At 43.4% G+C, this 15,432-nt stretch overlaps 1 long non-coding RNA gene across 1 annotated transcript; it reads left to right on the forward strand.

Annotated features, from left to right (window-relative positions):
• The first annotated feature begins 266 nt into the window (after window positions 1-266).
• LOC121133697 lies at window positions 267-15,039 on the forward strand. Its single transcript, XR_005870663.1, has 5 exons — window positions 267-349; window positions 9,521-9,701; window positions 11,441-11,563; window positions 11,859-12,030; window positions 13,723-15,039. It is a non-coding gene; the product is annotated as an uncharacterized LOC121133697 (long non-coding RNA).
• The last annotated feature ends 393 nt before the right edge of the window (window positions 15,040-15,432 follow it).

Raw genomic sequence — 15,432 nt, forward strand, 5'->3', positions numbered from 1 at the left:
CTCTTACTGGAGAAAGGTCCAGGCCTTTTACTCCGTTGGGCTCTATATCACATCTGCTCAGTGTCTCCACAAAGAAGAGACGAGAAGAGAGTGAGCTATTGCTTGCTCCAGCTTATATACTGATTCTGCCCTGCCAAGTCACTTCCTGTCTGGATCACACAGTGACTTCTCCTTACTACATTTCCCAGAATCCTCCTCGACTCCTAATCCCACCTATCTTGCTTCCCTGTTGGCCAAGAGTGTTTTATTCATCAAGGAACAAGAGAAACATATGCACAGAAGACTTCCCCCATCAAATACCTACTCCTGCTTCAACTCCAAACTTTGATGTTGGCTTTTTCACGGCAGGGTAAGTCATGTCCATACCCTACATGTTCTCTAGGCCGAAGTGATTGCCTAAGAGCGTCTGCCTGGAGTTGTCCTTAGTTATTTTCAGACTGAACTGTGAGCTCCTTTGAGGCTGGGGGGAGGGGCTGCTGTGTGTGTCCGAACCCCCAAAGGGCAACAGCCCAGTGGACAGTGAACCGTTACTGCCACACCACTGGATACAGTCTTCTTGCCCAGAAGATTTTTTTTGTGCCAAAGACTCTTCAAACTATAACGCCTTTCATAACTTCTCGAGAAACGGAAGGTGATCGCAGGGGACTCTATCTGTCACAGGATCAGATAATTGTAAGAACCAGACAAACTCCTTAGGGTATATCTAAAACTGGAAGCTTCCAAATATAGTAGAAATATCATCCTGGCTTTGTGGCATACACTTCCTCTGTATATACTGTCAATTTTGCCTTGTCTCTTTCATCTCAGATGGCTGAAAAGGAAAATGCGCAATGGTCTCCTCAAGTGAAACTCTTGTTGGTACTACAATGAAAGCAACATTTTCTTCTTTTGGCACATAAAGTCTGCAGAAAATTGCTGCCTGATTCAAAAGTAGGCTTTTTATGAAAAACCTTATTCGCTCATTATTTTCTCATTCTGTAAGCATTTCCTGAAAGTCTGTGACTTATACCAGAGGCCACAGGCGTGAGCGTGACAAATTCAGGCCCCGCCCCCAAGGAACTCACAAATCATGACTTAATCGTGGTAGGTATTATGAAGAGGGTTAGCAGGAAGAAGAGGAAGCTAACGGAAAACTGACGGAGCCCAAGCTTCCAGATGCAGCTCCTAGGTGTCGTGCCTGTGTAAAGTCCTTCACGCACAAATGAAGGTTATCTTGTGGGAGATGCGAAAATGTAGCTATGGCTTCCAGAGTGGAAAACGAAAAAGAAGGCGGTGCGAGACCAAAGGCATGGGGTCAGGTTAGGACGAGCTCACCGAAGGTCTCTGGTGTGAATTAGCAGTTGTGGGCTTGCCCTTCAGTCCGACGGGAGGATAATAGAGAATTCCATGCGGAGGAGTGACACATCAAAAAGGCTCTGAACAGATTGGAAAAGGGAGCGGAGGCACATAAACCATAATGAAAGATGGTTCTGGTTTAGATTGAGCAAGGATAAGGCTGTCTAGCAGAATGTCAGTTGGGCTATTATTATGAGGCCACTTACGCTTGGATATCCTTTTCAATAACCTGGAAGGAGGAGATTAAAAGTAATTTGACTACCCTTGCAGGCAGTAAGAGGGAATTGCTCATGAAACACGGGAAAAGACATAATTTTAAGAGATCTGGGGAAATTCCGTCATGAAGAAATAAAGTCACCATACTCCTAAAAAAAAAATCTGTGTGCGCCCCACAAATCCAGGACGTTTCTCGGGTCTTGCTCTTGTGTGGAAGAATGCATTGTTAGCAGTGGTACATCTTGTCCACTTACGTTTTTATTCTGAAAGCCGTACACTGTTTGGTTCGGCAAAGCAGCTGTTTGCAGTTAGCACCTAATGCTTTTAGGTTCCGTTCCTACCGGAATGCTACCAACAATTTTAAGAGCTGGCAGGAGGGTGACCACTCTCGCTAAGTACCAGGGGAAGCTTTCGCCCTCCTAGTAAGAATCAAGGAATCCTTTAATGCCCAGCAGCTGGAAGCTCTCTCTATCAGCAAGACGCCATCAGTAGTCTACACGCACAGACAGCAAAAATAATCATTGAATAACCTAATTGGCCTTGAAATCTTTATATAATGTTTGTGGCTTTTTCTCACCGATGAAGCGTGAAAGAGTGATAAAATAAAACAAGTCAATGTTGGAGCCGTGGAATTGCGTAAACATTTAGCACTTATCGAGCCCACTGGATTGTTATGGGGCAACAGTTAATTCAAGTCACATTCCTGGAGGATAGTCTGTCCAGTGCCTCCAACGAAGACATTGTTTACCTTCTGCTGTGTTAAGTTTAAGTTGCACTGCCTATAAACTTGCTGTTTCTTGTCTTAGTTCCAGGCATCAAATCAAACAGAACAGATGGTTGTCTTAATGTAGCCCGTTTCATCCGGAGTCACCAAGAGCAGACAGCACGGCTGGTTCTGCACCAAGGGAAGTTAGCGCGCTGATGGCTAGCCATTAGATGTGCAACTACAGTTTATTAATTTTGATTTTTACGATTATTGCATTTGCTACCGGATGGCTTAGTCAGCTGGGACTGCTGTAACAAAATACTGTAGGGTGGACAGTTTAAATGACAAGCATTTATTTCTCACAGTTCTGACTGTGGACCGCTCTCTTCATGCTGTGGGCTTATTCTGCTATTCTTGGTTGTGTCTGGGTTGGGCAGAAATGGGGGGGTGAATCTACTTCATCTTCTAAGGACATTAACCTTTATGTGTAGGTCTGACCTCCATGATCAAATCTAAATTTAATAAATTCCTAAAGGCCTCATGTCCACGTATATCACCTATGAATTTGTAGGCAGTGGGGAGTGGAGATGGGACGGCCCATATAAACATGAGTTCCCATAATGCCAGGATAGTAGACTAATTGCCGTGGTGGACAGAGTCCATCTCAGCTTCATCCAAATTAAGAATGCTGTTGATGCTCCCACATCATCTGTTCCCCAAGTAGGAAGATGAGAAACACTGGGGATTTTAAAATGGATTCATATATTCAGATAGCGGTGTAAGTCATTTGTGATGCTGTCGGTTTGCGTGTGATGTAGCCTGATCAGGTACTTGATTAGGAACATTGTCTATTCCTCTGCATCCCCGTGATTCACGCATGGAGACGGGTGGTAGGTCTTTCAAGTGGCACAGGGAATTAACCTTTACTTATTTGCACACATTCACTTATTTTTTTATTTATAAATGAGACCGTGCATCTTAAACTGACCTGGAAGCCATGATCTTCCCTAACCCCACCTCCCGAGTGATGGATCTGTAGGCACATGTCACCATCCCTGGCTGGGAATTCATCTCTTTTAGGAGGTGGTTTTGCTCAGGCTCTGTGGGTGAGAGGTCATGAAATGACTGATGAGTCCCCTCTGCTACCAGCTGCCTCAGCCCGTGCTGGTGTTTGACAATATTGTGCTGCAGCAAGAACGGTGTCAGGCATCACTCAGTCTGAATTCTCTACTGTCCCCGGGTAAGGTGTCTGAAGGGTGCGCAGGGTACTGGAAACAGGCAGCGGGGACCAGAGACTAGAAGATGAGGGTGGGAGAATTCCTAGCAGCAGCAGCAGCAGGCAGGCAGGCAGGCAGCTTTGGAAGAGGAATCTTAGAGGAGAATGGAGCCGTTTTCAGCCACGGATTGCCACGATCTGAGTGGCTGCCAATAGATAACATAGGTGAAGCCATGAAAATAACACAAGAGACAGTAAATGGAAACGCACGCGGGAGCCAAGCGAGTCACATAGATGTAAACGGAGACCTAGAAGGTTCCATAAAAGCGTGAAACACCTGCAAGTAAGAGACTGGCGTCTTTATTGCCACCGAGCAAAAGATCGTTGAGTTATGATACCTTTTAAGATACGATTGGAGCATAGGGAGAAAAAAATGATCCTGTAAAACACACTGCTGTTGATTTGAGCCTCATAAGGTACAGTGGTTAAGGCTACAACCTGGAGCCATCGCATGCAGGGAGAGAATTTTCCACAATGATGGTAAGAGCCCTGAAACGAGGGATTGTTCCTTCTAATGCTGAAGGGCAAGATACAAGACGTATACCTCAGAACTATACCTTAAAAGCGTGAGTAAGGGCCCCACCCCTAACTCCCGGGTATGAGGGATTAAAACAAACACCAAAAGTTGAATTTATGTTGACTTCTATTCTATGTGTGTTGAGGTATACATTTGCTTAAGGGTAGCAAATTTATAGAATTCTTTTTTTTCTCTCCCGCATACTATTAGTCATTGTCAACTCAGCTCCTTTTTATGTAGAGTTTCTTTATTGTCTCTGATCTGAGTCCTTGTAATTTTGCTCTTATCAGATTTCTACTGATTTCTACTTCCTTCCTCCCCAAATGCCTTTACTATTTCTGACATCTTTTTTTGACTGCTTCCTTGGGAAGGGACTTGGACTGAACAAGTTGGTAACAGTGGGTGGGTATCAAGTATTAGAGGGAATGGCCAGCATCGACTCTCTTCTCCAAGGTGATAGGAAGAGAGAGAGAGAGAGAGAGAGAGAGAGAGAGAGAGAGAGAGAGAGAGACTGTCTCTAGGTATGTTGAAATCATTCCTTAGTGATCAGAGAATTAAGAGTCATAGGGTCAAAAGACAGAAACCCTAGGCGACAATGATGGGCTCGCATTTTGGGATGCAGAGCAGATCTGAGATGGGAGCTTCAGGATGCTGTATGGTACATGTCTGTCGGCAGGTTAGCAGGTGCACAGTGTCTAAGGTGCCAGGCTGGGGAGGGGGCAGGATAGACACTTCCTTTTATGGTTGTTAACATGGGCTTTCCACATTGCTCCTTTCAAACAGACGCACTTAAAATTCCTCATAGAACCCCCATTACTTGCTGTAACGCTCTCTGGGATTGAGTTAGAAATCCTCTGTTGTGATTAATGAGGTTTGTGCAATCACATTTTGGTGTGACTCATGTACTCTATTGCTCATGATGAAATATTGAGGCTTATGAAGATTTATTTTCTGTATAAATTAGAGTAGATTGATTCTCCCAGTCTTTCTTATATTTGACGTGCTCTCTTGATCGAAATGAAAGGTTCACTGTTGCAAATACCTCTTGGGGAGTGGCTCAAAGTTGAGGCTTATTTTACATATACCGAAATTCTTTGAGGACTCCCATCATTCCTGATAGGTGCTATGAAAAGGTGACAGTGGACTATAATGCCATCATTTTATATAAAACACACACATACACACATATACACACATATGCATGAATACACACACATACATACACACTTATACATACATATACACACATATACACACACAGACATAAATACACACATACACATTTAAACACACACACACACACACACACACACACACACATGCACGCACGCACGAAATGCCAAAGTCGATAGTGATTTGTCAAACTGTGGTGTGCCCACTGAATTGCATGGCAGACAAGGTCACCTGTCATGTCTCTTCTGGAGGGAGACATGCTGGGATCCGCAGGTGAATCCCAAGCCAAGCGAGTGAGCTGCTCCTCGTCACCCCGTCTGTGCCTCCTGTTTCCTCTTCAGACTTCTTGGAGACTCAAGTCCCACACTTTCTATTTGATGGTCTTTTTGCCAGGAAGTACCCAAATGAGAAGGCTGATTTTTGTGACTCTTGATAGCACAGCGGACTCCTGGGCTGTTTCTTAGGGAGGTAGGAGGGGTGTTATAGGCATGCAGGGCTGGCCTTCTTGGCATTATATGAAACAATGCTTTTCACTGTTGCCCCCAGAGGCACACTATGGATGGGATCATTCTCCTGTGAAAATTTTTCTTATTTAAAATACTCTCTTGAAATTATGGAGAGCTGGTTCCATCAATAAATGGTCTTATTGCCAAACCTGGTGGTTTGAGTTTGATCTCTGGATCTGAAATGCTAGAGAGAGAGAATTGGCTCTCACGTGTTATCCTCTGAGCTCCACATACAGGCAACCCACATGTATAAACACACAATAGATAAATGAATAAGAAAGCTTAAATATAAAATTATCTTACTTGTATGTGGTGACTTCACTATAGAATTATACCAAAGGTTTTGTAATTTAAAAATATTTATGTATAGCTGGGCCATGGTGTCACATACCTTTAATCTCAGAACTAGGGAGGCAGAGGCAGGCAGATCTATGTAAGTTTGAGACCAGCCTGGTCTACAAGCGCTAGTTCTAGGACAGGCTCCAAAACTACACAGAGAAACCCTGACTCAACACCCCCCCAAAAGGAGAAAGAATATATTTATTTAAATATAGTAAAATATCCCCATCCTGTCTCTGTTCCGATCCTAATTATCTTATGCTGTCAATAAAAATTGCTTGGTGAAAGAAAAATCATCAACTTTACTCAAATTCATATAAATATCTAAATATGCATCTTTTTATAGCTTTATCTACCTGATTTTTTGGACATTATTTACTTAAAAAAAAACAACATCCTATGATACAACTTCCCTACAAACTCTGGATCGTGCTGCAGCCCTATACACGTAGATGGAACTCGTTCTTTTAAAGGGCTTTACCAGGCAGCACTACAGTTGAGTTTTAGAATGGCTATGGCCAGAGGCCACAGGGACAAATTGTAAAGCCTAAAGGGAGGCCGTGACTGAGGGATTTAGAGTGTGTTACTGCTGGAGCAGGGTCAGTGAGGAGTGAACCTCATGGTTCCGGCTTGTGTTTATTAGTCACTGAGTGTGGGCATGGTGAGTGGAGTGTCAGGCTGGTCCAAGGGAGCAGACATTCCCATAGGCTATTATTGACCTAGTCTGCTTCTTTAAAGGGTTGCATGCTTTGCTTGCGTGCACAGAGGTTTATTCAGGCTCTCTGTCAGACGTAGCTTTTCTGCTGGAGAAGGGATATATGTGCAATCTTAAACCCTGCAACTTTTGTGTCCTAGGATCCCAGGTTAAAGTGCATGTTTTTGTATCACCATTTCATTTTATTTTCCAGAGTAGCTGCAGGAATTCTTATCCCTGCAATAATTTCTCAATTACAGAAATTAGACAGGTCACAGTCTCATCTTTTATGGTGTACCCATTCTTAGAGTTTGTGGGTCAAAAGATCCAAGTAGAAGATTTTTCTGGGAAAGACCCTAAGGACTATTTTTTTTCCTGTTTAGGGATCTAGTGTGTCAACAGAAGGCTGGTCATTGGAGCTGTGCAAAGGTTAGTTTTATAACTTCAGTCAAACAGTGTCAAGAGATATTAGAGTCTGGGAGAAGTGAGCAAGAAATTGCTTAGTCTAGGTGATGGGTCTTAGAATGAGGAGGTCCGTTCAATGGAACAGTTGAAGTTAGGGAAGACCGCACCAGAGTGGTCTAAGGCCTGGTTCCAGACAGGAGAATGAAGGACAGGATAAAGGCTGGCGAGATAGCTTAGCAGATAAATACACCCGCCTCCAAGTCTGACGAATGATGTGAGTTCAAATACCCACAGACCCACACGGTGAGAGAACCGATTCATGCAAATTATTATCCAACCTCCTCATGCATGCTACAGCATGGGCCCTATTCCCGTAAACCAATACATGTAACTATTTTTTTAAAGGAATCATGGAATACCAGAGGCTCAAGAAGGCTGTGGCAGAGGTTGGCATCAGAAAAAAATTGCTGGAAAGCAGCAAGGCAACATTTCCAGACTGCACAAGAAGGAATCATGGCTGTCTGGGAGGATCCCAGGCTATTTGCGTCACACAGAGCTGCTTTCAAAGTCTGAAACCTTCAGCAAACTATTTAGTCTTCCTGGGCCTCGTTGTCTTTTCTGTTTTCACGACAAGGACGTATTTGAGTGTACATTGCGTACGACACACACAGTGTTTGTTGTCGAACAAATGAATCCTAGGGTTTCTAAGGCTACAGAATACCCTGTGGCAAAGCAGGTGGAGTGTGAAAAAAAGCTTTCCAAGCTTGCCTCGTCTTCTTGAATAGCAGTATAAATGCCCCAGTGGACCTAGAGTGATTTTGTAGCCCCCTTGTCTAGAACCTTGTATGTGTCCTTAGGGAAATTGTAGAAAACTTTGACGCTGGCATTGGCTTGACACCATGGAGTACCAGGAGACTGAATAATCTAGTGGTGGCTTTATTTTCTGGCCTGTCCACGTTGGAGGTTACCATCTGCATCTCCTCATTCTCTAGGCTTTAGTGCCTGCCTGTTTCCTATCAATGTATTTTCATAAACTCTAGAATACTTGTTACAGATGTAATGCAGAAAGGAATCAAGACCAAAGGTAGACTCCGGTACTTAACATCAGAGTATGGACCTCAAATCCCAGGTTATTCTTTGAATAATGATCCTTCTTGGCCCTTATGGTCTTATTGGTAGTAAATGGTTGAAACGTCCACTCAACGGCTGTTAATGTTAGGACTCCAACTCCAGACAAATGGCTAAGGTGCCTATGTTTGTCAGTCTTAGCGAGGCCGGTACCTAGCATAGGCTTTCCCTATTCTGAACTCTCTAGCACAGGGGCTGGAATGGGCTGCCCTTCCCCCAGCTTCTCTGCTTCTTATATAACCCAGTCATTTTGACTACAAGGGTTTCTTTGTCTCTTGGTCTTCTGGGCTGCTTTCCTGGACTCTGGGTTCTGGTTCTCCCCTCTCTTTTCCCCATCTCCTCATCTGGCACAGTTCAGTTTATCAGGAGTGTTCAGTCTGGACTCTTCCAGAGGCCTCTGTCTCTGGCTGTTCTCTCTCATGTCTATTATGAAATCCTCAACCCCCTAGGACCAGTTATATCCTCCTTTTCTTCCTTTCTTCCTTCCTTCCTTTCTTTCTTTCTTTCTTTCTTTCTTTCTTTCTTTCTTTCTTTTTCATTCAATTAGGAGTCATTAAGAGCTTGGCAACAGCAGTGTTTTTAAGTGGGAGTTTATTGCCTGAAGGTGTATCATGCATCTAATGTTTCTTTAACTGGGTTGATGGTACTATCTTGAAGAATGAGGAGACGCTCCTCAGGGAAGTACTCTAAACATTTCTCTAACTTGTTATGGCAATTGCAAACACGCATGCACAAAACCAGTATCTGAACAGACAATAAAATAAGAAATTTGCAGGATGCATACCTGCTAATTATATCCCAAGTGTTATTTTAGAGGCTTACTTACCCCTAATTGTGACTCCAGCCTAATCCAAGGGCTGCTGGTCAGCATCTCCAGTTGCTAGTCACGGCACAGGGCTCAACAGAGGACTGAACCAGTAGTGTTCAACCCCAAGAGTTCTGATGGCACCCAAGGAATGACTGTGTCCAGTTACAGTCTCTAGGCTGGTAGAAAACAAGGCTAAAAACGCTGTTGGGTTTCTTTACAATATATTGGGAGACTCACTTAGACCCAAGTTGTCCCTAAAGCCACATTGCTTCTGACTGTAGAATCACGAGAGTGATTCCATTTATCAATTTGCTTCGCTTAGTTTCAGTTGTTAGTTGTAAGAAAAAAGAAAATCTCTCATGTAGCTGGGCTCCCCAAGATTTGGAATCTAACGCTGAACCTACTGCCGTTGAAAAGGTCTTTCCCTGAATGGTGAAGATTCTGAATAGCAGATCTGATGGCCAAATGTGGTTCCTGTTCGTAATGGAGATGAGAAGAATTCTAAGCTAAAAACATCCTCACAGTCCAACATGGGTGCAGCATCCAGGGAAAAGAGCAAGATATGCCGTGGTTTTACTATCCCTCCTGAGTCTTCCAGGTAAATGCCACGGGCTCACCAGAGAGCAGGACTTTAATCGAACCGTTTCTGGAATCCCTTAGCTCTGTATGGACTCTGTGGAAAATCAGGTATCTTTGGGGTTTTACTGCAGTGCTATTTCTGGGGAAAACTGCATACTTCTGACTCAAGTTGAGAATACAGTCATTGCAATCATTTAATGTGTAGACAGAAACCACTTGGGAAGAAGGCTGAAGCTTTCGTAATGCATAGTATTAAAATGGCATGTACTATATCAATTTCACTACTGAGTGGACGTTTTGTGTTAAATGTTTTGTAATGTGAATTATAGATAATACCAGCTATTTGCTATGCCACACGTAGTATTTGTTTCTCTCGATTTGACTTTGAGTTTTGTTGAAAAAATATACGTTTTGATGATTTTTTTAAAACCATAAGTCTTTCTCAGTAGTGCTCATTCCTTTTAAGAAACAGTATCGAGGGCTGGCTTATGTGCCCAGGCGTGTAATGTTAACCAGCGCTGGGAAGCTGCAGATTAGCCACACTTCTCATTTTCCTCTCCGAGGTCCAAAGGGAGAACACCAATTCGCTCTTAGTCCCATAGCAATGGTTTAACATTCCGTGTCTTCTAATCCACAACTCACTGGAGAACTCGAGTACAAGCACCGTGAAAGCTGATCTCACCTCGTCAGGAATTCACACCCAGAGCAGGGTTGCCCGGACATGGGGAGGACAGGGGTTAACGGGAGGCTCACAGGCCTAGCAACCCCAGGGCCCTGGACTTCAGGGACCTTGCAGCATCAAAGGGGCTCAGCAAAAAAGGCTATGAGTTACATGTAAGTATGTAAGTATGTATGTATGTATACACACACACACACACACACACACACACACACACACACATCAGTGTTTCTGTTGAAAGAGCTTTCTGGCTGCTCATTGCTCAGTAAGTCTCTCCTTGGAGTAACTGCAAGGAACAGGTCCTCCAGGACTCTCCAGCTCTGCGGCAGAGAGGTGCCTCTGGGTGGAGAGACGGCAGTGAGCTCCCCTGGGATCTGCACACTGTATCTTGAGTCTTGACTGAACTCTACCGTACTCCTTCATCCTTTCCCTAGCCTCTGCTGCTCATCTGTCTTGCTTGGTTTCTGTGGTCCTCACGCTTTCTTAGCTCCCAAATCTCAGACAGTTAAATTTTCACAGGAAACCCCACAAGGATGCACTAAAAAACAAAACAAAACAAAACAAACAAACAAACAAAAAAAACGATGCTGAGCACCCTCTCATTTCTGTGCATAGATCTGTCATTTATTTTTAGACAGTTTGGAAAGTGTATATTCTGTAGATGGCTGCCGTCTCTGGCCGCCTTAGCTCTGGACACACTTTCATGGTTGGTTTTCCTTCTATGACGTAAGGCGTTTTGTTATGAATAGGTTACAATGCATTTGTCTTAGCATCATGAGTGTCTCCAAGCCAATCCAAGCTCTTCTTTGATTTATTTTGTGTATGTGTATGTGTGTGGGTGAATAGTTGGTTTTCTTTTTCCATCACGCTCCTGGGGCATCAAACTTGGGGGTAGTTCAGGCTAGATGGCAGGTACTCCATTTTCTATGCTGTCTTGCCAGTCTTGTGACTTGATCTTTAAATGGCTGCCTCTCCAGACTCACAATGCCATGTCTTATCTGTATACCTAACTGGACTGGGAACTACTTAGGAAAACTGTCTTTATTCATCTTATTTATGCGTGCCTTCTCGATCCCCAGAACAGTGTTTGCCCAGACGACTGTACATTCTTCTACACGCAGACTAAGGTAAATGGCAGGACCTGGATGCTTGCACACCAAAAGAGACTGGCAAGGACAAGAGGCTCGTGGACCGGGTGACAGGTAAGTGGGAGACTTGCTTTGCCAGCTCTTGGTGTAGTCTTTTAGTTCCGTGACTATGAGGATGCAGCAGATTCTGCTCTGTCCATACAAACCCCGGGGGGGGGGGTTATCTCTGCCTAGGCTCTTATTGCCATTAATGGGCTACACAAAACCAGAGCTTCCTCAGTGAGCACCCGTGATGCCCTTAACAATGGAAGACTCTACTTATCCCCAGGACTTTCAGTGTGGGATGCGGACAGCTGTGCAAATGTCCTAACTCCCAGATACCTGTGCGTTCCTGATCTTCTGCCTCCAGGCCTATTTGACTCTTCCAAAGTTGAGACTGACCTGTAGAGATGTGATCCTATTCTGCCATGATCTGTCACCTTTGAGAAATTTATGTTAACCTGCATTGAATGACTACTCACCATGTGAGAGCAGACTAAGAAACAGTGACAAAAACTTGATTTGAAAGTTACCAATTTAAGGTATTCTATTTAAGTCTTGAGAAAAAAATGAAAGTCTTATGTCAATAAGATTTTGAAAAACTAATCTTAATTTGTGACTGTCTCTCTCTCTCTCTCTCTCTCTCTCTGTGTGTGTGTGTGTGTGTGTGTGTGTGTGTGTGTGTAGTTTGGGATAGGTATGGCCCTGATACACTTACGCATCTGAACGCTTGATCCACAGGGAGAGACACTATTAGGCGGTGTGGTCTTGCTGTAGTAGGTGTGTCCTTTTGGGAGGAAGTGTGTCACTGTGGAGGCAGGTTTTGAGGTCTCATATGCTCAAGCTAGTCCCAGTGCAACACACAGAGACCTTCTTCTCCCTGTAGGTCAAGTTGTAAAACTCTCAGCTACCTCTCCGGCACCATGTCTGCCTACATGCCACCAAGGCCCACCATGATGTCAGTAGACTAAACCTCTGAAACTGTAAGCCAGCCCCAATTATATTATGGTTTTTCTTTGTCAGAGATGCTGTGGTCCCGGTGTCTCTTCATTGAAATAGAAACCCTTACTAGACATATATTATATTTTTGGTTGTGAGCCTAGCCTTTAATGGCTGAGCCATCTCTCCAGCCCTAGACATATATTAAGTACACGTACACACACACACACACACACACACACACACACACACACACACACACACACACACCTCTCTTTGGAAGCAGATAGAGCTGGATTTTAAGCCTAACAGTTATTTAATAGCTATGTAGCCTTTAATACATTTGTTGTTTCTTCCTGGTAACTATGGGTTCTAATACCCATCTCACCAAGTTTGTCCAAGGTGAATGGCTAACTCGGTGCTTAGCTGGATTACAGATGGGGCACAAAAACATCACTTGCATTTAATTAGTGCGGTTGGAGGTCTTTGAGTTGTGAAGATTTATTTGTTCCCTACACATTATGTCCTCCCGGTCATGTTAACATTTTATCTCTACTCTTTGTCACTCCTTGCCTCTGGAGCTGTTTAAAGGTCTTAATTTGTTTTGTATGATTTGTGCTCCACTTCTCTGGAAAAGCTGTCGGCCTTGGCTGGTAAGGCTCACCGTTTTTCTGCAGTGAATCTTCCCTGACCAAAGCCTTTGCTGCATGGCTGACACTTTGCCTTGCTTAACCATTTACGAAGGGTACAGCACAACTTCTTTCAACATGGTTCTAAAAATGTCTCTCTGCAGTCTTCGGGCTCAGCGTCATCAGAGACTATTATTGTAGAACAGTGGCGTTATTGGCCCTTGATATTACATTCGGAAGGATAGGCTGCTTTGAATAATTTTGTGTCTATTTCTAGTAACATTTGAAGAAGGAATTAAAAATATAAATAGGAAGCATTTTATCCACGGCCTATATTCACAACAAAAGCAGGCCATATTAAATCAGTTGGAACATATGGATCTCAGAGGGTAATGATTCAGATAAATATAGCTGACTCTGTGAATTTTAAGCAAAGTAAAAGACTACCTCCAACATGAAAGAATGTGTGTAAAAAATTAAAATGGGAATTATTAGACAATTGCCAACACCTCTTGTGGAGTAACATTAACTTCCTTACACAGAATGCATCTATATAATATTTTCTCTGTTTTGGAGGTAGGGCACAGCTGGTGGTTTGCTTTTCTTGTTGTTCATATATTAGCATATATGCATAAAATTATAATAAATTAACTCTTCTATTTACAGATGCCTATCTTTCCCTCGATCCTGAAAGAATCTGGGCATCTAGGCCATTGTATCTCTGTTCAGATTACTTAGAAGTGGCAAGAGTTGTCGCTACTGCTGGAGGTCAAAGACCACAATCCTGGCTCTTAGAGCCTTGCTTCTTCCCAGCTCACTCTGTGTTGGAGTTGTCTCTGGATCCAGCCCCTGCATCAGTGAAAGACCATAGCCACCACACAATATTTCTGCCTTCCTATAGGTGGCAGGTAAGCTCTGTTTTACTCCCATGATGCACAGGAGGAAACTGCAGCCCCTAAATGTTGAGTGAATGATTCAGAGATGATGAGTCATACCATTGGATATTACAGTGTCATTGCAAGTGTAATCATTAGTCAATAAGCTGCAAAATCACTCAAGATGGTGGCCACGCCAGTTTAACATAGGACTGGGTGAAGATGACAGCCACAGCATTTCACATAGGACCAGAGAACTCTCTTGGGATAAAAGATCCTCAGAGCTAAAATTGGGACATTCCCAGGCAAATCAGGATGGCTGGTTACCCTAGGGTTCTGACTTCAGAAACCGTAATGCTGATTAAATGTTCCCCTCGTTACTATAAAATATGTAGTATTCCCTACAATATGTAGGCAGCCGTGTTCCCCAGGATCCTCACTTCTTTTTGCCGTGACTGCAATCAAATCAGTGGGTGCATTCACCATTGCATTTGCTGTGAGGTTCTCACTGGAGATTACAGCCTGTAGACTCTTCTGGGCCACAGGAAATCGAAAGGCTGACAACTCCGTATTTCTGTGGCTTTCTGGGCTCCAACCCTATTGGATTTCTAGGAAAAATGGTTACTTTTCCTCTTTGGTGATGATTGTGCTTAAAATTCAACAGTCCTCCAGATTTAGAGAATGACAAGGTCTTGATGAGGAGATAATTGAGGCCTCCAGGCATTTAAATCCCTCCAATATCCTGAGTTTGATTCTTGACAGGTGATAATGTTTTTATTAAGGCCTGTGGTGGCAAACCATGTTACTTTATTATATTCTATTATGGCAGTCTTTTTTACAATTCGGGACCATACTTATTAGTGGACCATAAGTCAATGCAGTAAGCCAAACCGGTCATTTTGAAAATTACATTTGAGATGACTAGACTAGACTAGATTATTACAATTAGGAGTACACTGGATATAGTGAGCCTCGATGTTGTTTCATGAGATATTTGTTACTATCTTATATGTGTGTGTATGTTCATATGCAGGTATGTGAATAATAAGAAAGTGTAGGGGCTTGATAAGTATGTATTAGTTTTTAAAATTAAAACACAATAGTGTAATTATGTTTGTGTATGTATGTGTATATGTGAGTTCAGGTGCGCCTGACACATGGCTCCCACGTGGAAATCAGAGGACAGTTTTTAGTCTTCATCCACTGTCAGTACCGGAGCTGGAACTCGGACCACCACACATGAGTGGAAACGTCTTTCTCATCCATGCCATCTCTCCCGCCCTTAGAATGCGCTCGTTATTGACTGTTGTATAGTTATTTTTTCTAACAAAATAGAAAGGTTCCTTCTTGAAGGAAGGAAAGAGGTTCAAAAGTCTAACCAGACTCACAAAGGCCTAGGGACCTCAAAAAGTCACAAGACACTAGAGGCCCCTCCAAGGTTGTTTGAGCAGCAGACAGCTCCTGGGGAGGGTGGCGGCACTCTTCAGTGGAGCTGCCTGCA

This window comes from Mesocricetus auratus, unplaced genomic scaffold, assembly GCF_017639785.1.
Source record: "Mesocricetus auratus isolate SY011 unplaced genomic scaffold, BCM_Maur_2.0 Super-Scaffold_100023, whole genome shotgun sequence".
NCBI lineage: Eukaryota > Metazoa > Chordata > Mammalia > Rodentia > Cricetidae > Mesocricetus > Mesocricetus auratus.